The 25,849-nt window shown below is 36.9% G+C and overlaps 1 long non-coding RNA gene across 12 annotated transcripts in view; it reads right to left on the bottom strand.

Moving 5' to 3' along the window:
• Nucleotides 1-25,849, bottom strand: part of LOC109847739 — a 34,999-nt gene extending 9,150 nt beyond the window's left edge. For 6 of the 12 annotated variants that reach the window (XR_002248651.1, XR_002248646.1, XR_002248643.1 and 3 more), the window contains exons 1-3: nt 25,648-25,849; nt 13,183-13,262; nt 12,957-13,076 (exon numbers count right to left, since the gene is read on the bottom strand). This is a non-coding gene — a long non-coding RNA (uncharacterized LOC109847739). Of the gene's footprint in view, nt 1-5,716; nt 5,849-6,433; nt 6,600-6,699; nt 7,028-11,806; nt 11,886-12,956; nt 13,077-13,182; nt 13,263-25,647 lie in introns of all 12 variants that reach the window. The other 6 variants (XR_002248644.1, XR_002248645.1, XR_002248647.1 and 3 more) reach the window with 6 other exon arrangements.

Here is a 25,849-nt window from a genome sequence, read left to right as displayed (position 1 = left end):
ATTTTGATGAATTCAGAAAATTTCAAGTTTCTTAAAACAGATAATACTGAATATTCTAACTCGCTATGTTAAGGCTGACAAGTTAATACTCACGTGTTATGTAATAACTCTTGCAAATATACGGTTTGAAAAAATTCAAAATGAGATTTAGTGATCTGTTCATATATTGGGATGAAGAAAATGAGATTCATGGTGATCTATATAACTATTGGGAGTTTCACCTCTTTTGGTGACTTTTTCGTCCATTCAAGTGTAGGAGAAACATGTGAAATGCGACTATGAGTAACACACCCCCTTCAAACACTATGAACTACTCTAGAGAGAAGTACGTCTATGTTCATATTTGAGCTAGCATGTTTTTCTAATTATTATCATCTTTTTTATGCAGAGGAAGTTCCTGTCACTTTGTACAAAAAAAAAATAACATAAGCATCTCAATGGAACTTGAAGAATTACAAAAAATCAGAAAATTCAGCAGAGAGTTTGGCGGTCGACCGGCGCGGGCGACCGCAAACGTGCACCAAACCGACTGGGAATCGGAGTGTGTGGCGGTCGACCGGAGCTGGTGGCGGTCGACCGGCGCGGTCGACCGCGGATGACTGTAAGCGTTTTTACTCTCGGGTTTGATGATTCGGTCGACCGGCGCGGTCGACCGCGAGACCTGCGCGGTCGACCGACGCGGTCGACCGACGATGATCTGGGCTGGGCTTCAGGTTTTGACCCGATTCGGTTTTAAGTTGTTATATAAACTAAAACCAGATTTGTTAGGGAAAATGCAAGGACGAATTTGAGCAGCTTTTGAGAGAGGATTGTTGCATCCAATTGTGGGAGAGCTTTGAGAGATCAAGTGTTTTGTTTTAGGGTTTGGTCTGAGAGATTTGTAATCCTATTTGTATTCTCTTGATTTCTAGTAGTAAAATCTCTCCCCCCTCCTTGCCCCGTGAACGTAGGCAACTTGCCAAACCACGTAAAATCCTTTGTTCTTGCTGTAGTTGTGTTTTGCATATTGTTTGTGATTTGGTTCGAGTTATTGTTTGTGTTGCCCTAAAAGCTTCCCCCGCGCACAACAATTGGTATCAGAGCTAGATCGACAACATGGGAGATGCAAGCACGTCAGGTTCGTCTCTAACAAAGGCGATACAGAGTCTGAGCATCAATAACACGAAGATTGATGTTCCGAAGTTCGATAGCAAGATCAATTTTGGATTGTGGAGGTGTCATGTGATGGATGCCTTGGATGCACAGAATTTGGAGGTGACTCTTGAGTTAAAAGAGAAACCCGCTGAGTTGGAGGATAAGGTTTGGAGAAAGATGAACAGTAGAGCTTGTGGTGTTATTAGGTCATGCTTGACGCCGGATCTTATTTATGATGTTATGAACGAGACGTCGGCGAAGAAGATGTGGGAAACACTCAATGAGAAATATCTGACGAAGAGCATTGAGAATCGGCTTCACTTGAAGAAGAGATTTTATCAGTTCAAGATGAAGAGGGGGGTTTCCATCAGGGAGCATGTTAACAATTTCACTAAGCTACTTTCAGATATGGCCAATGTGGGTATTATAGTTGATGAAGACAAGGCGATGCTACTTCTGTGTTCGTTGCCCGAAGATGATTATGGTACGTTCGTTCTCACTATGATCAATGGAAGAACTACAGTCAGCTACAAGGAGGTGACCTCAGCTTTGGTGAACTATGAGTTGAGGAAGAGTGATAGTGAACCCTCCGAGAAGGCATCGGGAGATGCACTAGCAGTTCGAGGTCGAGATTCAAACCGTCGCCAATTCAACCGCTCAAAGTCAAAGAATAGAAGTGTCTATAAGAGTGTTGGTAGAAATCAATGTCGGTATTGTAAAGAAGAAGGACATTGGAAGATTGACTGCCCAAAGTGGAAAGAAAAAGTCGGGAAGAATAAGGGGAAAGCTGCACAAGCTTCCGAAGTGAATGTTGCAAAAGCTATTAGTGAGCATTCAGATTCAGATTCTTCAGGTTATTCATGCCCTGCGTTACCGTCGGTTTGCTATGCAGATTCCACGGAGTGGATGATGGATTCGGGAGCTACATATCACATCTGCCCTAAGAGGGAGTGGTTCTCTAGCTTTGAGGAGCTGGAAAGAGGGGATGTCGTGCTTATGGGTAATGACCACGTATGTCCTATTGGTGGTATTGGTTCAGTCCGGATCATGATGCATGATGGTGTAGTGAGAGAATTGAAGGAAGTGAGGTTCGTGTCGCAGTTGACGAAGAACATCATTTCTCTTGGGACTTTGGAGGCAGCAGGATATCGAGTGATCTTAGAGGATGCTATAGTGAAGGTCACGAAGGGTTCTATGGTGGTGATGCGAGGTGTTAGGGAAAACAACCTATACTACTTGAAGGGCAAGACAGTTACAGGGGGTCTGTCAGCTTCTATTACTACAGAGGAGGACATTACTACCTTATGGCACATGAGACTTGGACACACAAGAGATAAGTCCCTGCAGTCATTGGCAAAACATGGGCTATTAAAAGGTGCTAAGACCTGCAAGATGGAGTTGTGTGAGCATTGTGTACTTGGGAAGAAGACTAGAGTGAAGTTTGGCACCGCTGTTCACAACACCCGAGGTACATTGGATTATATTCACACAGATGTTTGGGGTCCTTCCAAGAACACATCTCTTGGGGGGCCAACTATTTTGTCTTGATGACTATTCCAGGAGGAATTGGGTATACCGATGAAGCATAAACATCAGGTCCTGGATATTTTTGTGGAGTGGAAGAAGAAAGTGGAGCTGCAGACAGGTAGAAAGGTAAAGACTCTATGTTCAGATAACGGCAGAGAGTACAAGAGTGATCTGTTTCTGCAGTTTTACCGAGATCATGGCATCAGAAGACACTTCACAGTTCGAGAGACACCGTAACAGAACGGGGTGGCTGAGAGATTGAACCGTACCTTGCTGGAGAAGGTGCGGTGTATGATGACGCAGAGTGGATTGCCTAGATCCTTTTGGGCCGAGGCGTTAGTTTATGCGAGCCATCTCGTGAACAGGATGTCGTGCACTGCGATAGACGGAAAGACTCCTTTGGAGCGTTGGTTTGGTTCGGTAGCTAGTGACTATGAGTCGCTTCGGATATTCGGGTGTCCAGCTTATTATCATGTCAGTGATGGTAAATTAAATCCGAGAGCGAGGAAAGCAGTCTTTGTGGGATTTAGAGATGGAGTCAAAGGCTTCAAGTTATGGGATCCACTGGACAAGAAGATAGTTATTAGCAGAGATGTCACATTTGACGAGACGTACATGATGAGGCCTCGAGCCCCTCAGCAGGTGGAGGGAGACCAAACAGAAGAGATATCGCAGCAGGTGGAGGTTAATGTGACTCCACCCACTCCAGAGAGCACTGTATCCATTGAGGCTCCTACAGAGGTGACACTGGGAGGAGATGAGATGATAGCCGGGCAGACCGAGGGTACAGTGGATCATGGGACTCAGGAACATGGTCATGTTCAGAGGACTATTGCAGCAGATAGACCGAGGAGAGAGATTCGTCAGCCAGCTAGGTATAATGATGTCATGGTCGCATACGCATTATCAGTGAAGGTCGTTGATGATATGGTTCCAGCCACATTCAGGGGGGCAGAGTCTAGCCCCGATTCGATCAGGTGGAGGGAAGCTATTGTGGAGGAGATGAAGTTTCTTCAGAAAAACGACACTTGGGCACTTGCACATCTACTTAAGGGTAAGAAAGCTATTGGTTGCAAGTGGGTATATGCGAAGAAGGAGGGATCTTCTATTGGGGACATTCGGTTCAAAGCCAGATTGGTTGCCAAGGGGTATGCACAGCTTGAGGGCATTGATTATAACGAGGTATTTTCACCCGTTGTGAAGCATTCGTCGATTCGGATTTTATTAGCGTTGGTGGCACAGTTGGATTTGGATTTGGTCCAAATGGATGTGAAGACAGCCTTTCTACATGGTGATTTAGATGAGGAGATCTACATGACACAACCCCAGGGTTTCAAAGCTGTAGGAAAGGAAGATTTGGTTTGTAAGCTGAAGAAGTCTCTTTATGGTTTGAAGCAGTCACCAAGACAGTGGTATAAGAGATTCGACGGTTTTATGATTGGCCGAGGGTACACGAGGAGCCCATATGACCCATGCGTTTATATGCACAAGCTACAGGATGGTGAGCTCATATATTTGCTTTTATATGTTGACGATATGCTTATTGTTTCCAGGAATTCTTCGGCTATTCAAAAGCTGAAAGATGAGTTATCATCCGAGTTTGAGATGAAGGATCTTGGTGAGGCAAAGAAGATATTGGGTATGAAGATCGAGAGAGACAGGGTGAGAGGGAGTTTGAAGCTTACACAGAAGAGCTACTTGCAGAAGATGTTGAAGAAATTCAGCTTTGATGGAAATGCAAAAGCAGTTAGCATACCATTGGCTCCCCACTTCAAGCTTTCAGCGTTGATGTCACATGTTTCAGTTGAGGACAGAGATTATATGTCGAAGGTCCCATATGCCAGTGCAGTAGGTAGCTTGATGTATGCGATGGTGTGTACGATGCCAGATTTATCACAGGCCGTGAGCATGGTATCGAGATACATGCACAACCCCGGAAAGGGTCACTGGGAGGCCGTGAAGTGGATTCTACGGTATGTTCGAGGAACCGTGGATGTTGGTTTAGTATTTCAGATGGATGAGAAGGATGGGCAGGATTGTATTGGATATGTGGATTCAGATTATGCTGGAGATCTTGACAAACGCCGGTCTACGTCAGGTTATGCTTTTACATTGGCAAGTGCACCTGTATGTTGGCGTTGCACGCTTCAGTCCACAGTGGCTCTTTCTACTACAGAGGCAGAGTATATGGCAGTTACTGAAGCTATTAAGGAGGCTTTATGGTTGCGTGGATTATTGGAGGACTTGGGGATCGCTCAGGAGACTATTCGGGTATATTGTGATAGCATGTCAGCTATCTATTTGGCGAAGAACCAGGTTTATCATGCGCGCACGAAGCACATCGACGTCAGATTCCACTTTGTACGGGACGTCTTGGATGATGGAGATGTCATATTGGAGAAGGTCCATACAGATGACAACCCTGGAGATATGTTGACCAAAGTTGTTTCAGGTGTGAAATTTGGTCATTGTTTGAAGCTTTTGAACATCCTTCAGTGCTGAGGCCTTTGGAGGCCATTTGGGTGAACTACGTTCGGCTTGATTCCTTGGGCAAGAGGATACGTAGACAGTCTTTCAGATGCAGCCGTTTGATCAGTTGATCAAGATGGGGGGAGATCGTGTTTCAGCTCGAGTATTGTTCCTGGACTCGACCGCCGCGGTCGACCGACGATGATCTGGGCTGGGCTTCAGGTTTTGACCCGATTCGGTTTTAAGTTGATATATAAACTAAAACCAGATTTGTTAGGGAAAATGCAAGGACGAATTTGAGCAGCTTTTGAGAGAGGATTGTTGCATCCAATTGTGAGAGAGCTTTGAGAGATCAAGTGTTTTGTTTTAGGGTTTGGTCTGAGAGATTTGTAATCCTATTTATATTCCCTTGATTTCTAGTAGTAAAATCTCTCCCCCCTCCTTGCCCCGTGGACGTAGGCAACTTGCCGAACCACGTAAAATCCTTTGTTCTTGCTGTGGTTATGTTTTGCATATTGTTTGTGATTTGGTTCGAGTTATTGTTTGTGTTGCCCTAAAAGCTTCCGCCGCGCACAACAGAACTAACCTGTCACTTTGCATGTTGCCAATTTGCAACTAAATGACTTCTCCCTTCTGAATTACTGATCGCTGGATTTCTATTTGATGATTGTTTCTTATGCTTTAGCCCTTCAGATTGCCATAAATAATTTCTACAAGCCTGCAAACATGCGAATGACAAAAGAAAACCAATCTGCTTATCTGAATGCAAAATGAAGGATTATAGAGTCCAATCTAAACCGCCTCAAATTCATGCTTATATAGAGTAAATGAGATAGTATCACGATCATGAAAAATCCCAGAGCATGAACTCTTAGATTGATCAACAGATGGGAACAACAAACAAATATAACTGGAGCTTAATAGCTATTGAAAGAACAACTTGCCACTCATAATTAAAACCCTTCCGGCCTTCCGAAACTGGAAAAAAGAGTATGAAAGCAAAGGAAGAAACTCTACAAAGAAAAGTCTGCATTTCAGTTAAGCAAACTAAGTATCATATCAGATGCAAGTATATTCTAAGTAAGTATCAAGGAGGTTCTACATCAGTAGCAAGAAAATCAATACATATTTGAGATTTAACAAATAAGTTGAAGATTAACCACAAATCATAAAACCAACTCCAACGATGCCACTATGACCACATAGTTGAATATAAAGAAAGACGCTAAATAGAACTTAAGCCGCTAATAAGTATATTTTATGTTTGCAATTTGCAGACCAAGCAAAACAAGAGTAAACTTACTTGTCGTTCTCAGTGTCATCTGAATTTTCTTTTTCACTACCATCTTTCATTGATTCTCCATCAGGTGTGGTTAAAAGTTCTTTCGCTTCTCTTAGAACCTTCAGCCTATTGCGACGTGAAGTAGAAATTTGTTATGTTGCCCCTCATCTTCAACAGCAAAAACCCTCTGGATAGCATAAATATTTTATGTTTTACCAATTTCACGGTATTAAGTGCTTTTAGAAAGGGAAAAAAAAACAATTAATGGGTGAGCAGCCCTTTCGTACCCGATCCGACCCAACCTCCTTTTAAAACTTAAACCCCTTTCTCCTTCTCTTCCTGATCCTCTCCTCTGCGTTCCGAACCCAAAAAATCCTACACCACAAATTCTCCACCTCCAGCCTCGTCCACCTCCTCCGTCCTACCTCGACAAGTCTTCTTCTCCAGTGAAGATTCCTTTCTCCACCTTGTCCACCCCTTCTTCTCAGTCAAAGCTCATCCCAAACTCACACAATGCTCTCTCGTCGCTAAAGCCTCCTCGACAAGTTTGCCTCCAGTAAAGTCATCTCCATATGAATATTGTTGGGGGAGAAGAATCAGTTTCTACACAACTTGCTAACTCAGATATAGATGATGAAGATGATTTGATCAGTTTTGCCTCTTCAGATGAGGAAGAAATTGGCAACAAAAGAACACATTGGTACCAATTTAAAGAAGACAGAGACTTGCAAGACCCTAAGTTTGAAATTGGCATGCAGTACAACAATCCAAATGAGTTTAGGAACCTGCTCAGGTGTCATGCAATTTTAGAAGGATTTGATGTTGTGTACAAGAAAAATGAACGAACTAGGATCTCACTGCAAGCAGGAGTGGAGGTACCTGGTATCTTTAAAAGGGTGGTGTCAAGCGACACCATCCTCTAGCAAAAGTTCCATAGCTACATGGTAGCATTTGATTCATTAGTGAACCATTACCAACTTATATAACGGATAGTGACCACTTATAATATAGATTGCCCAAACCCAAACCCTTAAATGGGTCAAAGACTCCAAACCCTTCATCCCATTAAATATTAGCAACTTAGTAATTTACATTGACAAGGAACATGATGTAATTAGTCATTTCGAATGAGCCAACTATGCAACAATTTCAAGACATAGTGAGACGTAAGTATCAATTGTAATTTTACTTAGTTAAATATATCTCTTGCAATTCATTAAAGTTCATGATATATTGAACATGAGAAAAATTAGTTATAGCGTCTATTTATATATGTGGTGACACCAGTACTATGAATTCATGCCTCCACCACTGACTACAAGCATAAGGGTTGCCAATGGAGGTGTTGGAGTTCATGAAAGTCTAAAAACACACCAAATAGCAAAGCAAGTCTCTGAAAAAGAAACACGATTGTGAGATGGTTTGGGAGAATAAACAAGCTACTTCTACATGACTTGCCAAATACTACCTGCTGAAGATTAAAGACGACCCAACACGGAAGATTGACTCTTTTCCATCTAAAATCAAATCTAACTTATCAATTGATGTAGAGGAGTACAAAGTGAAGAGAGCAAGTAGGAAAGGACTCGACGTTATAGAAATATGTTATAAAGAGCAATATTTGCTACTTTGGGATTATGCAAATATGCTACTGCAAAGAAACCCTAATAGTGTTATTAGAATGAAAACTAGAAGGTGAAGGGATGGGGTCCAAATAGATTTTTTGGATAAAAAAAATATTTGTTGCATATGAAATTCAGATTAAAGGTTTCAAAACAGGTTGTAGGCCTGTAATTGGATTAGATGGGTGCTTTCTCAAGGGTCCAGCTAGAGGAGATTTGCTAAGTGCTATGTGTAAGGATGGAAAAAATTAAATGTTTCCTATTGCTATTGGAGTTGTGCAAATGAGGCAACATGGACATGGTTTATGGAGATTTCATTAGAAGCAATTGGAGACCAAAGGCAATATGGGTGGATTTTCATAAGTGATAGGCATAAGATAATACTTAAAATTCATTTCTGTCACTTATATAACTATCTATGATTGAGATTTTGTGTGTATACTTATCAATGCATGACTTTGATGTGTATATTAGATGTCACATTTGGTTTTGTTTTGTAGGATTTATCAGAGACATTAAAGAAACTAGATCTTGAAGCCCAACATAGATTTAGTGTGAGACTTTTGCTTGCAAACTTCAGAGATAAGTTCAAAGATAAAAACTTGAACAAGCACTTCTGGAAGGCAGCAAAAGCATACACTATGCATGAACATGAGGCGATGGATAAGTTGAAGAAAATCAACAAACATGCTTATGATTGGTTGAACAAGCTAGAGAAGTTTACACGGACGAGATCTCATTTCAAAGGTGATGTTAAATGTGATCTTTTGTTCAATAATATTAGTGAAGCATTTAACAAATTCATTTTAGAAGCAAGAGATAATCCATTCGTAACTATGATGGAAATGGTTAGAAGATTGTTAAGAGAGAAGATTTGTGAACAAGCAGGAGATAGCTTCAAATTAGGATGGTGATGTTTGTCCTAAAATTGTTAAAAAGCTAGAGGAAATCTAGACAGGTCTGTGTCATTAAGTTTAATGGGGTAGATCAGTCTGAAGTTACGGAGGGATTGAGCTCTGTGATAGTATTAATAGATTTTGTGATTGCAAAGTTTGGGAGATCAGTGGCATACGTTGTATTCATACTATGCAATGCTTAAGATTTGCAAGGGTTAGTCCACTCATGACAAATGGTTCAAGATGAAGGTACAAGCAAGCTTATGGGGGCTGCATTAATCCCATTCCAAATTCTAGGTATTGGGACAAGAAAGGATTTGAAAAGATATTGCATCCAGTATACAAAAGGGCAGGAAGACCAAAGAAAGCTAGGAGAAAGGCACCTGAAGAATTGAAGAACCCTGATGCAGTAAGCAGGTTTTGTCAGTTGAATACATATTCAAAATGCAAGAAATCAAGACATAATGTCAGTAATTGTCCTAATGAGAGGGTTAAAGTTTCCTTACCTAAAAGCAAAAGAGAGAGGTCATCATCTAAATGCTCAATTGAAGTCTCTTCAACTCCACAAGATCAAGTTGAAAGAGGATCTGAAGCTAGTAAAGGAAGAGGAAGGAGAACTCCATCTCAAGCTAGTGGTGTGTGTGTGTGGGTGGGTGGGGGGGGGGGGGCTACTACACCTCACATTGGTCAAGATTTTTCGCATGTTGCTCCATGCCAAAGAGGGAGTACAACACCATCCACTCCACATCAAGATGTAGATCTGAAAGAATCTCAAGGACAAGCTTGAAAATGATGAAATTGGCTGGTTTGATGAGACAGGAACAGTTGGTGGGGCTCTGCAATCATTTTATGTTTTTTCAAAAGAACAAGGCACAAGCTCACATGGAGGTGTTGCAGGAGAAGGGACTACTTCATCAAAAATTGGTGCACAAAGTGTGGAAGCGCATGTTGTTGCAAGCTGGAGCTTCTCATGTAGTATCAGTTGCACAAACTAGTCAAAAGGTAATTAGCACTACATCACACGTGTGTTGCCACTTTTAAATACTTAATTAGGACTTTTTAAAACTTAGCACTTAACTGTCATTTAATTAACACTTATTGATACTACCACTTGCTTAACTCTAGGATCAAAGCTCAACAGGTAATGTATCTACACTTGGGGCTAACACTCTTCATCAAACTAGTACTCGAAGTTTCCACAAGTAATTTATAAGTTTGGTTAATTACTTTTCACTTGATTACCTTTGTGTATGCTAATCAATGTTCCTCTTTTAGGCCTTGCTGGCAAATCACTAATGCAAGCAAATGAGCCCACTTTTAGTCCTAGGAAAAAGATTGTACTCGAGAAAAAGAATGCAAGAAACATTCCATCCAGATACATGGATACATAAAAAAACAGGTAATTTATCTTGATTATAAATATATGCAACTTGATTATTAATTTTCATGAGTTGATTATGAATATGTGCAATTGAAATGTAGGATGACTCATTTACTACACAAACAAGAAAAATTAAAATATGCTGAGCTGCTGTAACTGAAGGAGGGTATAAGGGCAATGGTGGCTTATTAGGGATGAATATAGTCTGGATGCAAGGTGATAAGCCTTTTCATTCTAACTGTTCCTATTAATTCTTTTAAGAATTTTCCTGGCAATATCCAGCTCATACCAGAGGTAGAAATTACCTTTTAGAAAACCTCCAACTCCAATTCAAGCTCCCAAGTCAAAAGTTTTACCTAACATGGCTAGACTCACAATGAAAGCTGTTGATGAACAACTTACAGCTATGGCAGCTCAAAAAACAAATGGGGTGCGAATGTTTGGATGTTGAACTTTTGTATATGTTAAACTTTTGGTGTGTTTATGACTTTATGTAATGATGGTTTCATTTTGGTTTGGCTTTGATGAATGGATGTAATGGTAATACTGTGGTATGGATATTTGGTGTGGGAGTTCTTGATGTATGGATATTTGCATGTTAATATACTTTTGGAATGGATTATGTTGGTATGGATATTTGCATTTGAATATTTGAAATATATAATGAATGTTTCTATAGATACATGCATTTGCCTTTGTGTGGATGAAGGATGTTTTCATTTGGTATGGATATTTGCATTTGTATGGATGAATGGATGTAATGATCATCTTATGGTATGGATATTTGCATTTTGATTTGAATATACTTTTGGTATGAATATAAAGTTGTTTTTTTCTTTTTTTAAACCCAAATATACATGTTTTTGTTATGTTTTTTTTACCTTATATACATGTTTTTTTAACCGTGTGTTTTGCTACATTTTTACCTTGCTATATTATTTCACCTTGTATACATGTCTATAAGTCAAAATTAAATACCTTTTTAACGGAATAAATAAGCCAAAATTTACCTAATACATAACTGAAAATTGATACATCAACAAGGCAACAAAGAACAAATACATAAGCAATTTCAATTAAATTTGATTACAGTCACAAAAAAAACTACCACAATTAAAACACCAAATACCCAAAAATACTTCAATTTTTCTTTTTTGACTCTTAAATAAGCCTCATATTTCCTCAACTCCCTTTCTCTACCTCTTGGATAATCTTCATTTTTAATTAACTTCTTCTCTCTAATTTTCAATTTCAACTTTTTTCTCTCAATTTATCCTCTATAAATCTAACTCCAACTTCAATATTCATTCCTTTATAAACATCTTTCTCACATAAAAGCTTCTTAAGAGCTTGAGGAGGAAAGGGTTTATTCTTCCATTTAAAAAAACTTACATTTGGATGCCTCTCGATAGTTTGGACACACAAAAAAATGACGACCATAGTTTTCTATCGTTCGAGCCATTTCTAATGATGGAATTGAGTGACCATAACAAACCTTAGTCTCCTCTTCACCCCAACGTAGCTTGATGAACCATTTGAAGCTTTGGACGAGGACTTCATGTAGCCCTCTTTAGCTGCAAAAATATTAGAGTGGAAAGCTAGAGAATAGAAGAGGAAGAAGATGATGAAAAAGAGAAGGAATGATATTCAATAAGGAGAAAGGGGTCGTAGAGTTGTAATTAATACAACAATTGATGGTATTTGGCAATTAAATTAGTCACATGAGAATTTGTTGTCAATTTGAACTTTTAAATTATATATGAGAGGCAACTCCAAAAATGAATATCATTATCTAAAATATATATGGTTCAGCAATCACCAGAGAGAAACAGGACAAAAGAAAGAACTGTATATTATGCCAGATAAAATCAAGATTAAGGTGGAAATAAAAGGAATGACAAGCTCAGGCTTCCATCGTAACTTGATAGTATAGAGATATAAGGACTCACCTTTCTGGTAGTAAGATTTAGTTAATAACGTTTGGAATTTATCTAGACTAATAATAATTTTCTTTACTATACGAAGACCTCTTGCACAGTAAAAGTTTTAATCTCAAGCAATCCTTCATGTATTCATTGACCTTACATAACATGATAAAGATAAGGTCCTTCAAGAGCATGGTCCTATGATATACGTTAGAGCCATGAACCTTAAAAATTCAATACAATAACAACTGAGCTTATACAAACTCAGGCTTTATCCTAAATTTTTTGGGTAACTACAAGAATCCTACTCTTCCGCTCAATTATGTTCAGGGTCATCTCTTCCACAAAGGTAATAATTAGCATATCCATATTAATAGAATCTAAGCAAGTTTTCTTGGGGCCACCTATATTATTCATTTCTCTATTGGTTATAATCTTATCACCTCTTCTGTCTAGTGTATTAAACGGCCTCTAATGCACATGGTCAAATCATCTCAAATGATTCTCTCATTTATTATCTTATCTCTTATTGTGCATATGCACCTCACATACAAGTTTTTAAATTGGCTAACATTTTTATTAAAAAAATCAAGCATATCCAATAAAAAGTAGTTCTCTACAACATCTAAACATGTTTCTAGTTTAAGGTCACAAATCACACTCAGTAGTCTAGTAAAAGAAGTAAATTTTCTACAAGTCTATCAAACAGAAAAAACTCACTTATTTTTGTTGAGAATTGGTCCATCATCTAGCGTGGAAAAGAGTTCTTGGGCGCTCAAAGGGTCATCAGCCTCTTGCGGTGAGCGTTGGCAGCTTGCTTGGTCGATTCCTCTTCATCTCCTATCAGTTGATTTTGCGAGAGAAAATAAGAGGAGTTAGAATTATTAGAGATTTAAGAGAAATTAACTATGTGGAACGGGATCCATTTTAAATAACAAGTTCTTACCTGGATCCAAAATATAGATGTGTTGGTATGGAATGGGCCTAGTTCTACTCATTTAGCTCTAGACCAATGCAATTCCTGGCCTGAGATGGCAAAAGAGAAAATAAAATCGCAGGGTTAATAGAAAGATATTAAGATAGAAGAGAGATGTCACAAACATAATTGGAAAGATTTTTTACTTGTTATCTAGGTTTTATTATGAGATAGTCTTTTGAGGATCATCTATAAGATACCAGAGTTTTATTAGCATGAGTTGTAGAATGGCGAGCATCACATACCTATCATGAGGGCAATCAGCCTGCGGAATATTTGACAAACATATAAATAATGGAGTAAGGAAGATGCATATAAGGACTTTCAACTTTCCGTTAAGCATTTAAACTTATACTTGCAGGATGCTTCTCTTTTTCTTGTACCAAAGAGTCAGATAAGTAGAACTGGCATGACTATACAAAAGTTAACAAGATGATTTTATTTTTAATTTCTTTTTTTATTAACCATCACCAACATCAACTCACTAATTTTCTTCTTTTTTATAAACAAAGATTGTTATGGCTAGGTTTATATCTTCAACTTTTCACAATTTTAGAGTTCTAAAAATCATTTGACTCGCCCGCATATGCGAGCGAGTATGCGGAATCGGCTTATTTCCACTTGCAAATGGGCTGATTCACTCAATTATGCAGACAACCACATAATTGAGCGAAAATCGCGTACTCGCCCGCATCAAAAGAGTATGCGGGCGAGTTTTTGAATGTATTGTAACAAGTTTCGGGTCTAAAAAATTGAACCCGCAATGTTTTAAACCCAAATATCACCTAACTCATATCCAAAATCCCGATTCACATTTGCTCCGCTACTTCCATGGAAAAACCTAAAACTCCGTTGCTTCCATCAACTGCTAATTCTCCTCTCCTCTCCACTGTTGGAGCTCCGTCGAAGTTTCTCTTCATCGCTGGCAAGATCTCCTCTTCTCCATAGGTATGCTCCAAATTGACTTGAACTCCTTTAATTCTTCATTAAAAGTGTCTCTTTGACGAATTTATGATACAAGTCTTCTCCATCTCTTAAGGCCTGTTTGTTTCGCAAAAAAAGACTGAAAGTGGGGGAAAGTGGGGGAAAAGAATATGAATTTTGATGTTTTCCTCCACTTTCAGAGGTTTGATTCGTCAAAGCTATAACCGAAAGTGGGGGAGAAAATGAGTTGTCACCATATTATTGATTGATGTGAGTAATTTTTGATGTTTTCCTCCACTTTCCTTGTTTAGATTCTTTTCTTGTGTTTGGTTCATTCTTAAAAGTGGAGGAAAATAGATGAGATGAGATGAGTTGTCATTATATTATTGGATGATGTGACACATACTTAGGAAAATCAATTTCCTTGTTTTTTTGAAGGAAAGTGATGGAAGAAAATTTTAATGAGATGTGATGAGTTATCACCATATTATTGGATGATGTGAGTAATTTTTAAAGATGATAGAAAATAAAGAAAAGTGGGGGAAAGTGAGTTAGATGAGTTGATTGATGTGACTCATTTCTTGTGTTTTGTTTATTTTTAAAAGTATGAAATGAGATGTGATGGGATGAGTTGTCACAATATTATTGGAGGAAAATGGAGAAAGTGAAGGAAAGTGGGTTTTGAAAAGTGGGGGAAAGTAAAAAAGTGAAGGAAAGTGGGTTTTGGATTCTGGGGGAAACGAAACAAACAGCCCCTTAGTGATGTTTGTTATTTTCTAGTCTAGCAGTGCTTATGCTGAAAATTGATCTAGGTTCATTTAGTTCTTCATAAAATCATCTTTGATCTACCTAGGTTAGTGTCATTCTGTGTAATCTATCATTTTTAAGCAATCTTATAAGTTGTAGGTTGTTACGAGTTTAATATCTGCTTCCTATAACCAATTCATTTTTTTCACCATTTAAACCTACTTCTTTATAATTTTGGGTATATTATTGCAAGAGATCTATGATTTGAATGCTATCGTTTCATTAATTTTCATTATTATCATGACTCAGCCAGCTTTGCACAGTTATGTTAGCTGGATATTGAATTTTTTTTAATCAAAGTTCTAATTGATTTTGATTTAAATGTGACTGATCATCAATTATGATTTAAATGTCATAATCGATTATGAGTTAAATATGATCAACAGTGGGTGATTATAATTTAAATGTGATTTTTTGTGTTTGTATGTGTAGAATTTCTTGATTTATATGTCATCATCGACGGCCTCAAATTCAAGCATGAGTGAGACACCATATAGCACTAGTGATGAGCAAATACCAAAAAAACTTCCTGATTCTACTAACGTGGGATGGAATTATAGGAAACTCATGAAGAAGGATTGTCATCTTACTGTGCAATGTAAGAAGTGCATGAAGGTCATGAAGGGAGGAGTCAACCGTCTCAAACAACACGTTGCCGGAATTGATGGAGAAGCAAAGGGATGCCCTCTTGCAAGTGATGAGGACAGGCGAGCTTGTCGACAAAACTTAGATGTAATTAAGATGAGAAAGAATGACAAATAGAAGGCGGAGTATGAGATGAGACAAGAGGTCCGTATTACAGATGAGAGGGAGGAGGAAGCACCCGAGCTAGCTAGTATCTGCTCGAAGAAGCCACGTATATCCGGTCCATTAGACAAGATGGTTACAGATGGCAAAATGAAGCAAACCGTGCTTAATGAGATTGAGAGGAGGCAATGGAAAGATTTAGCTCATGAAAACTTGAGCATGTGGGCATATGCGGCGGGACTTTCTTTCCATGTATTTGACATAGAGGAATTCGATATCGCATGTGAGGCGATTAGGAGGTATGGGCGGGGGTACAAGAGGCCTAGTCAGCATCAATTCAGAGCTCCTCTTCTGAAGAAAGCATGTGATAAGATTGAGGGAGGGTTAAAGATACAGAAGCATTGGTGGGATGAGTACGTTTGCAATATCCTTATTGATGGATGGACTAATAGGAGGTACAGGAGTGTGATGAACTTGTGCGTCCACTGCAAGGAGGGCACGAGTTTCATCAAGTCTATCGAAGACTCCGAGCATGCGCACACGGAAAACTACATCTACAAGTTGGTTGAAGATTGCATAACGGAGATTGGAGAGTCTCGTATAGTGCAGGTGGTTACCGATAATGCTGCTTCTAATATGGCTGCAAAGAACAAGTTGAAAGATGAGCGTCCAAATATATTCTGGACTAGTTGTGCGGCACACACGATTGATTTGATGCTGGAGGATATTGGGAAGCTTTCAAAGTTGTTTGTGACAGAGAAGGGGAGGAATCTCACGGTCTTTCTCTACTCGCATCATAGTACTATTTCTTTGATGCGTAAGTTTACTAATAGAAGGAAGCTTGTTCGTCTGGGAGTTACACAGTTTGCGACTTAACTTCCTTAGCATGACTTGTTTGGTGAGAAGAAATCGCAGTTAGTTGTTATGGTCTCTTCAGCTGAGTGGGAAGAGAACAGGTAGGCCAAGACATCTAAAGGAATGGCTACCAAGGCTACAGTCTATTCCGATATTTTCTGAAAGGATATACAATTGTTGATCAAAATCTATGCTCCTCTTTTCAAGCTACTGAGGATTGTTGATGCAGATTGGAGGCCCTCCATAGGCTTTGTCCATGGTATGTTAGATGATGCCAAGAATAAGATAAAATCTGCTTCTAGTAGGAAGGAGGCTGTTTACCAACCGATTGTTGAGATTATCAAGAAGTACGTGACAGTGAGGCTAGACAGTCCACTGCATTTGGCAGCTTACTTTTTGAATCCCTATTTCTACAATAGGAATAAGACGCCTCACGAGATTAAAGCTGCTAAGAGTGCTATTTAATATTGTCTTGATGTATTCTTTTAGGGGATGGAGGATGTGCAGGACAAGGTTGCACAAGAAGAAATAGTGAAGTACAAGAATGCAGAAGGGCTTATAGGAAGTGGATTGTCAAAAACGCTATTATATGAGTTTCAACGACACTGATAATTTTGATCCAAGTACAAACTTTGTTTTAAGCTTCTAGTCTACTCCTAGCTTAATGGTTAGTTCATATGCTAATTGCTAAATATATGTTTGTTTCAAATTAATAGCAGACTGGTGGGATAGCTTTGGAGGAGATGCGCCTCATTTGAGAAATATGGCTATAAAGATACTCGGTTTGACTAGCAGTTACTCGGGCTGTGAACGAAACTGGAGTGTATTTGAGGGGGTAATAGTTTTTTTCAACAAATTAGTAACATGTCATGATGCATGATTTCTAACTGTATTTTGATCTGTAAAATATGTAGATACATACTAAAAAGAGGAACCAGCTAGACCCAAAGAGGCTAAATAATCTTGCGTTTATGTAATTCAATAGAAAGATCATACAAAAAAGAGAAGGAAGAACAAAGAGTGGCAAAAGCAAGGACGTGCTTCTGACTAATGATGATTCTAGAGCATTGCACTGGAAGTTCGACAGTGTTAAAGAAAGGGAGAATGAACAAGAAGAGATAGTTTTCCGGCTAGAGGACTTTCATGGAAGATTGTTGTTGATGCTAGTGGGGCTAATGAAGACCCACGTAGGAGCAGAATGACATTTAGGAGGCATGCTACTAGGGCGAGGACAGATCAGGATGGCTCTTCTAGTACAGCTATTGATGACATGACATGTGAAGGGACTAATGAAGATGATTAGGACGAGGATAATAATGATGATTTTGAGGCTCCCTTTAAAGAAGAGTTGGATGTTGACGTTCGTTACGAGGATGATGAGGAAGACTAAATGCTTTGGTTTTAGCTTCTGAACTTTTTGTTTTAATTTAAGTGTTTAATTAATAACTTTTATTTGAGTAGCTAGTTAATTATGATGTATACATAGATAATGGATACATTGGATTGAGTGTTCAATTAGTTACTTAATTATTGATTATTCAGTCACATGTTTATTGGCATTTTTTAATATATGTTCTATCTTTTATGAATTATATATGTTTTTATGTATAAAAATAATAAATATATGTTAAAAATTTCAAAAACGCATAATTCTGTATAATCCGATTAATTGGCGCGTAATCCGATTAATCATGACTCGCTCTCGAACCGCACGGGCACGAATAATAAAATCGTGTTTTTGAACATTGCACAATTTCATTATCACCCTTTTAAAATGGTGTCAAATCTTCATCAGAAAATATATTTTATAGAATGGTATATTTGGCTCACCATTTTTATTAATCTTCTAATTTCTTTTGGGTGGCCATATAAAATTTCTTCACAAATGTCTCCATTTTCTTTTTTGATACGTTACAAGCAAACCCATAAAAGCTTGTTGAAGCTTTGTTATTGGAACATTAATGCTACTTTGAGGGCAATTCCAAAGGAAACTGTTAACATTCTCCTCTTCTTGTACTATCTTAGACTATTATAAAAGTGGCTTGGGATGTTAAACATTTCTTTCCAAAGTGCCCTCTTATCTATGTCAAAGCACGCACATATATACATGAAAATATGTGCATGCATCCACAACACTCATACATACATACATAACCATACCCATTAAAATCTCTCTCATAAGAGCCCCTAATTAAGTAACATTAAGTGTAATAAAACACATGCATACTCAAAATAAATGAAAGAATTAAAATTTTAAGTTTTGTCATAATCCACTACAATCATTACTTAAATCAATTTGAATTCCAATTTCATAACCCCAGGCCCCAATTGAATTTACCATGAATTGAATCAACATTTATGGTTCATAACCCCTATTAAACCAATATTAGTCTCTCATGCCCTCAAAATATCTCTACAATGGCAGCGATACATCTGCTAGGGCTTTGATCCTATAACCACCGAAAGCAATGCACCCGAGATCGCTTCCGACAATTCCCAAATCCTACTTGTAAGTCAAAATATGCTCTTTATCTTTTAATAGGACTTAATTGATTTAGTAATTCCAATGAAAATGATTCAATTGAGAAACTATAAAATAGGTTTGGGTTGTCATTGTTGTATTTGGATTTGTCTACTTTAAGTAGCAGATCTCGCCTCTAAGTTAATTATCGGTATTTATTTTTGGCATCTATGACTTACAGTTTTATTATGGTCAATGTTTTGAAAAGCCTCCGCCTTGCCCGCCTAGGCATACGCCTAGGATTAGGCGGCACCTTAGCCGCCTGCATAATGCCTAGCGCCTAAGCGGTACCTAGACTGTCATCTAGGTTTTGAAAGCACCTAGGGAAGCGTGGTTTGCCTGCATGTACTACACCCTTTAGGCATTGATCGTGATTTCCTCTATTGCAACCTCTATGTCCTCTAACCTCCTCCAACTATGAACACCTCCTCTACCTCTCCCGATCTTGAGCAAAACCTCCTCCATCATCACTTAAGAAATCTATCTAAATGTCAGTCCAACGCCTAAGCTTTTCATAACATTAGCATTGACTATCAGAAATTATAATTAAAAACTAAAAAATAGAAAAAATTCCCAGGCCCCGGCTAGGCTACCGCCTAGGCGCCTTGGCTCTAAGCGTCAGGTTCAATGTCTGGGTCGCTAGTGCTTTCTATAGCTTTGATCATGATATTGATATTTTTTATTTTTATTTTTGAAGAATTTTGAGATTTTAGGGTCTTTTTGGACGCTTATAAAATATCAACAAGGGCAAAGGCGTACCTAATTAGCAAAGAAGTTATTTTCCTGCTGTTTAAAGTGATTTTCATGTGAGTATAGTACTTATTTACATACGTAAAATGTGTCTAAATTTTATTCAATAACGGCCTTTGGAATATTGGTGATGAAATGTACCATTCCACAATGATATAGGATTATATGCACTTGCGGAGTAAAACATACAAATAGATTCTAAAATTTTTATCATCTCAAATGTTGTAGTTTACTCATAAGATTGCTAATCCCTCTACCATCAAGTATATTAACCAATTTTAATAGTACTCTAACATCTTTAAGGTGGCGGTAGTACCACTTATGTATCAAAAGTTCAGAATTATAATACCAAAACTTTTTAGTACCATCTTTTATTATCATGATATGTTCCAAAAGTAAGTACATAAGAATAGTAAAACACAAATTTTATTTAGTTGTCAGAACTGTTATAGATTGTACTAGAAAATTTCTATATTATGTTGTCATCACATGTTTGATAGAGCAATTACAATTTTAATCTCAATTTCATTTTCCAACACAACTTTGTATTTAACAGTATTTGTTTTAAAATAAGATGCATTATTGATAAAAAATTCACGTTTCGGTCTTTAGCACTCAATGTCGAGGGGGTTTTAGAATATAAAAATTTTAGATTCAACTATCATCGCCAACTTTTTGCATATATATATATATATATATATATATATATATATATATATTATAATAGAGAGAGAGAGAGAGAGAGAGAGAGAGAATAGAGAAACTTGGTACCAGTTTGCTTCAAGCAACTTGGTGGTATGATGTGGCCGTAATCTTGTCCCTACATCCTACATTGGAGTTTGTGAATGGTAATTGAGGCTCTATCTTCGAGGTTGTGATGTAGGGGCAGAATTAGGCCACATCCACTACCAAGTTGGTTAAGCAACTTGGTACCAAAAGGGTTCTCCATTTCTCTTATATATATATATATATATATATATATATATATATATATATATATATATATATACACACACACACACCCACACACATACACATGTATATATGTATGTATACATGCACACACACATAGATATACACACATACATACATACATATCATCGCAATTTCTAAATTTCTAAAAATTATACTTTCCATTTTCTATTTCGTTCCTTTCTTTTCTACGGAGCCAAATGTGCCATTTTTTTGTTTTTGTAGGTTATCCTCATTAACGCCCATTGTTTCTTTGGTATATATTTGTTGCTTTCAACTCAATAGTATGGACTTATATAAGCTTGATTGTAGATTTTTTTTTTAGAGAAGGTTGGATCAGACTTAAGACAAAATTTTGAGAATGACTTTTAACATTATTGAAAAGAACATGAATGGGATCTACTTCCACAAGGGGTATCACATGTGATTTTCAAATGCACAATAAGATATAAAAGTGCTAGTTAAGGAATTATTCAACAAAACTTGAGGGGGTTAAATGACAATTCTTAATTTCGGGGGTTGGCTCGAAAATGACCAAATGTAAGGAGGCTTTGTGAAATTTAGCCTTAAAATTTCTCAATGCCATATTTCGTCCTTCAACATAAAAGGTAAATTACTTATTGAATAAAACTTCACATATTTTTGTTTCAACATTTTATTTTTATAATCGAATTCTTATATAATCTTTTATGGCATAATACATGTCTACGTGCAATGCATGTGCACTATACTAGTCTTCTAATACTATTATAAAAGTGTGTTGGATGTTAAAACATTTTTCCCAAAAATTCTCTCAAATTTCTAGAAGCGTCCTTTAAATTACTATAGGTATCAATGTAAATTCGTGCATCTTCATGATAAAACACATACATATACATTACACGAACATACACACATACTCAGTATGATAAATATCATAATAAATGCAATATATACATTATTAAAAATATTCAACAGTAATTTTATGTCTCCTTTAAACATATTCATACTATATTCATAACTTTCTTATTAGCTAAGCTAATTACATAAGATAAATATTATTCCAATAAACATAATAACTACTATTAATAATTATATATAAAATTATTAATTTTTTGCCACTTTAATTTTGTATTTAATAGGAAAAACAACTGCTATAAAAAAAGATAAATAGTTTTCTTAGGTATTAAAATATTATATAATAATTATATTATATTATATTATATAGAAGATAATAAAATTATAAGTAATATAAGTAAATTATATTAGTAATTAAAGATAATTGAGTATTTCATTATAAACATAAATTAACATTTAAAAGTAATATTTAATATAATATTATACATAACTTGAACACATTATATTATATTTCACAATTTTATATACTAAAGAAGCCTCTATTTAATCCAGTAATTAAACAATTCTCTTCATTATCATTTTCATTTGGTAACAGACAATACACTATCTTCTTAAACTCCCCATTAACACCTTTATATAAATGCACACACCCCTCACAAGCCAAAAAAGGAGGAAAACCCATCCATTTAAGATCCTTGAAATTAATAATTAGTAGTTAATATAAATATCTTTTGCCTCCAAGTCATATGTTCCTACTCTAAGAGCTATTTTAAAATAAAAAACAACAACAGCGTACCCTAAGAATTGGTTCCGCTTTGTCTTAATTGTTGGTTTCGGGTGTAGACCCAAACCTTGGAACAAGTATGCAAAGCAAAGATTTCACTAAGTTAAAAAATCAGGCGAACTTGGAAATTCAGGCGAAGCTCGAAGCTGAGTTGGCGAACCTGTAATTTAGGCGAGCTTTGGAAGTTCAGGCGAGCTTTGGGGGTTCAGGTGAGCTCCAAATGCAGGCGAACTCCAAGTGCAGGCGAAGCTGTTCAGGCGAGCTTGACTATATTCAGGCAAACATAAGTCATACATGCGAGCTTTGCAATCAGGCGAACTCGCAGAAAGCAGATTCCTAATCTGTTTTTACCTAGGGTTTCCCTATAAATAGGGAACCCTGGCCGCCACTTAAACACGAGTTTTCCAAAGCGATCTCCAGAGCGTTTTTTTGACGGCGGTTTTTTGCAACGCCTTGAGCGACGATTTTTCAGAGAAAAATCTCGTGTCTTGAGAAATAAAAAAAAGAGTTCTTTTTTAGTGATCTCAAGGAGTTTGAGATCATCTCTTGCAAGCTTTGTAATCTTCTTTAATATTCAAAGGAAATTTTGTGTGGCTCTCGAGGATGTAGGCAAGTCTCGAGGACGTAGGCAAGTCTCGAGGACGTAGGCAAGTTGTCGAACCTCGTTAAAATTTTGGTGTTCTCTCTTCTATTTTTTCCTTGCAAAGTTTTCTTTTATTTGCTGTGATTTCTTCTTACCTTCTTTCAACACAAGATCCGGAGGGCACGTTCCGCGAGAGGGTTCATTTGACAGGTTGTCGATAGGACGAATCTCCAACATTAATTTCGTCCACACTTAGAAATGTCACCTCTTGCTTTATCTTCTTCTCTATATAACAAAGAAAATAGAAACCCTAATCTAAAAATTGACACTCATCACTCTCAATCAAAGAGAATGGAAGCTGCATGCAAAGAAAAACAAACAAGCTTTTTGTTCATTCCCCAACCCAAACTATACCTCCGTCGGCTTCCTCTTGACCTATTGCTCTTTGGTTGTTATTTTAATTTAACTTAATTTTGTGACTTTTGTTGATTGATCAGGAGTGATCATAGGTCAATTTGGAGATAAGGATTCTAGAAACTTTTGAAAACTTATCATCAGGTGAATTTTATTTAAAAAATTGTTACTTATTTATGCTTTTTATTCATTTGATTTTACAACTGCAGGAGTTTGATGCTGTAGCGAAGATCATGGTGATTAAAGATGACAGGGGATTCCACTAAGATATTGTTTTTTATTAGATGATCAAAAGGAGCATTGTGAGGTACTGTTCTTAATTGGATATGTATATCTTGTGTTCATCTTTTTAAGACAAGGTGTGAAATGCATTTTTTGTTAAACTGTTTTCTGGTTATGCTCAACTTCACAAACCTTATGTTGTGAACTCTAACTTCGATGAATGGGACGAGTGAGAGGGATTAGTAACGTCTATTTTGTTTTAATGTTTATGCGTACAGAAATAGACTTTAGTATGCAACTTTGATTCACTGGTATTTATTGGATTTAGACTATTTAGTTAAGCCATCTTAGCATTTGCATTATAGGGAGATGAGCTGAAACTTTTGTTGATTGTGAAGCCTATTAACAGTCTATGAATTTTAGTAGCTCAAACTCATACAACATAGTAATATGTTTTGTTATAATTTTCTTAACATGAGGATCTAAGCTAACAAAGATAAAGGGTCACAGCATGGCCTAGAATGTGCTGTGAGAAATACTAAACTACATGCCCGTAAATTAATGTCTAAGAAGTTGTTGAAGAACGGAAATTGGGGTGTGAAAAGCAAAATTCCTATCAAATGCATATAATAATACTGGTAAATTTCATGAAATTCCTAAAAATATTTATGATTACAACAAATATTTGAAGCAAAAATATTTAAGTTGGTTCTATTCAACTGTATGCCTTCAAGTTTGTTTATGAACATAGGCGGATTGCTTAATTCTTCTGCTTTTCGAGATTGAAGCGAAAAATGTTAATTTGGTTCTATTCAATTGTATGCCTTCAGGTTTGTTTATGAGCATATGTGGATTGCTCAATTATTCTATTTTTTGAGATTTAAAGCAAAAAAATGTAATTTGATTCTATTCTATTCATTTTTTTTGGACTTTCAAGTTGGAGAAATAGCAGGGTGCTTACCTCATCATTGTTACATGTTTCACTTGCAGTGAATTCATACTGGCTCATTAGGCATAGCCGGATAGCCCTAGGCAACTTTGTAATTAAATGGGAAATTCAAATCACATTCTCCTTTCTTGACAGAATATTTCAATTTTTATATACTGATGTTTGCTAACTTTTTTGTTCCTTTATATAGCCTTATTTTGCCAAGCTGCTTCATGTGGCTATATCTTTGTGAATTATGATATTAAAATTGAAACTTACCTTCTGCTTGATATATAATAGTTTGTACATATATGGGAAAAAGAATTGTATAGGTAGACTAATGAATTATTATGTTAGTTTAATATATATACTTGATAAACCTACATAGATTGTCTATGAAAACACTTGACAGAGACAATAGTGCGCAAATATATAAATATATTGTTTATGAAAATGTTTTCTAAAAATGACCACGTGCAACGCACGTTCACCATTCTAGTTGTTATAAGATGAGCCAAAGAAAATCAAATGCCGGTCTCTAATTTCCATGAAATAATATAGGCCAGATTACTATTGGCGATTGACGAACGAGTCTATACTGAGGTAGTGAAGCTCTCTTCTTTTTTCCCTTGCCTATCCCAAAGAAAATTTGACATGTTGTCGTGTCGTTTCTAATGGTTGCTTTTCGACCTTACTTGTAAATTGCATTATTGATCATATTTAAAATTTGAAAATAAATGTTAAAATATAAAAGAAATTGTTAGAACTGAATAATTACTTATCTTTTCTTTAATTCTTTTATAGTAGGGTGATTTCTAGTACTAAGTACCCTAATTTAAATACAAAAACCAAGCAGTGGGACCAAAATCACTTTTTTTGGGTGCAAACAAACAATAATTCTCGGAATCTCCTACCAAAACTAACTACGCATTCCACTTTCCTACAAACCAAACAAAAGATTAAAAACTTTGGGAAGTTGTATTAAGGTGAGTAACAGGGTTAATGTTTGAAGCAAATTGTAATCACACTCAACAATTTATCGAAAACTTCGAAGATGCTACAAATGTATCAAGCAGAGAAAATAATCTTACTCGTTCCAGTTTCGAATTGGCTCGAAGAGTCTTCAGCCTCTTTCGGCAAGCGCTTCCTGCTTGCTCGATCGAATCCTCCTAAGAGCCATTATTTTTTTTTTCTGCAGCAAGATCGAAACCCTAGAGAGCGAATCGCAAGAAAATTAGAGGGAAATGGGATTACTAGGGATTTTTAGCAAAGAAGTAGAAAGAGCAAGAGGGA

The sequence above is a fragment of the Asparagus officinalis genome, chromosome 7 (assembly GCF_001876935.1).
Source record: "Asparagus officinalis chromosome 7, Aspof.V1, whole genome shotgun sequence".
NCBI classification, from domain to species: Eukaryota; Viridiplantae; Streptophyta; class Magnoliopsida; order Asparagales; family Asparagaceae; genus Asparagus; species Asparagus officinalis.
The sequence above is the reverse complement of the archived record's forward strand: the minus strand, read 5'-3'. Positions and strand labels throughout refer to the sequence as shown.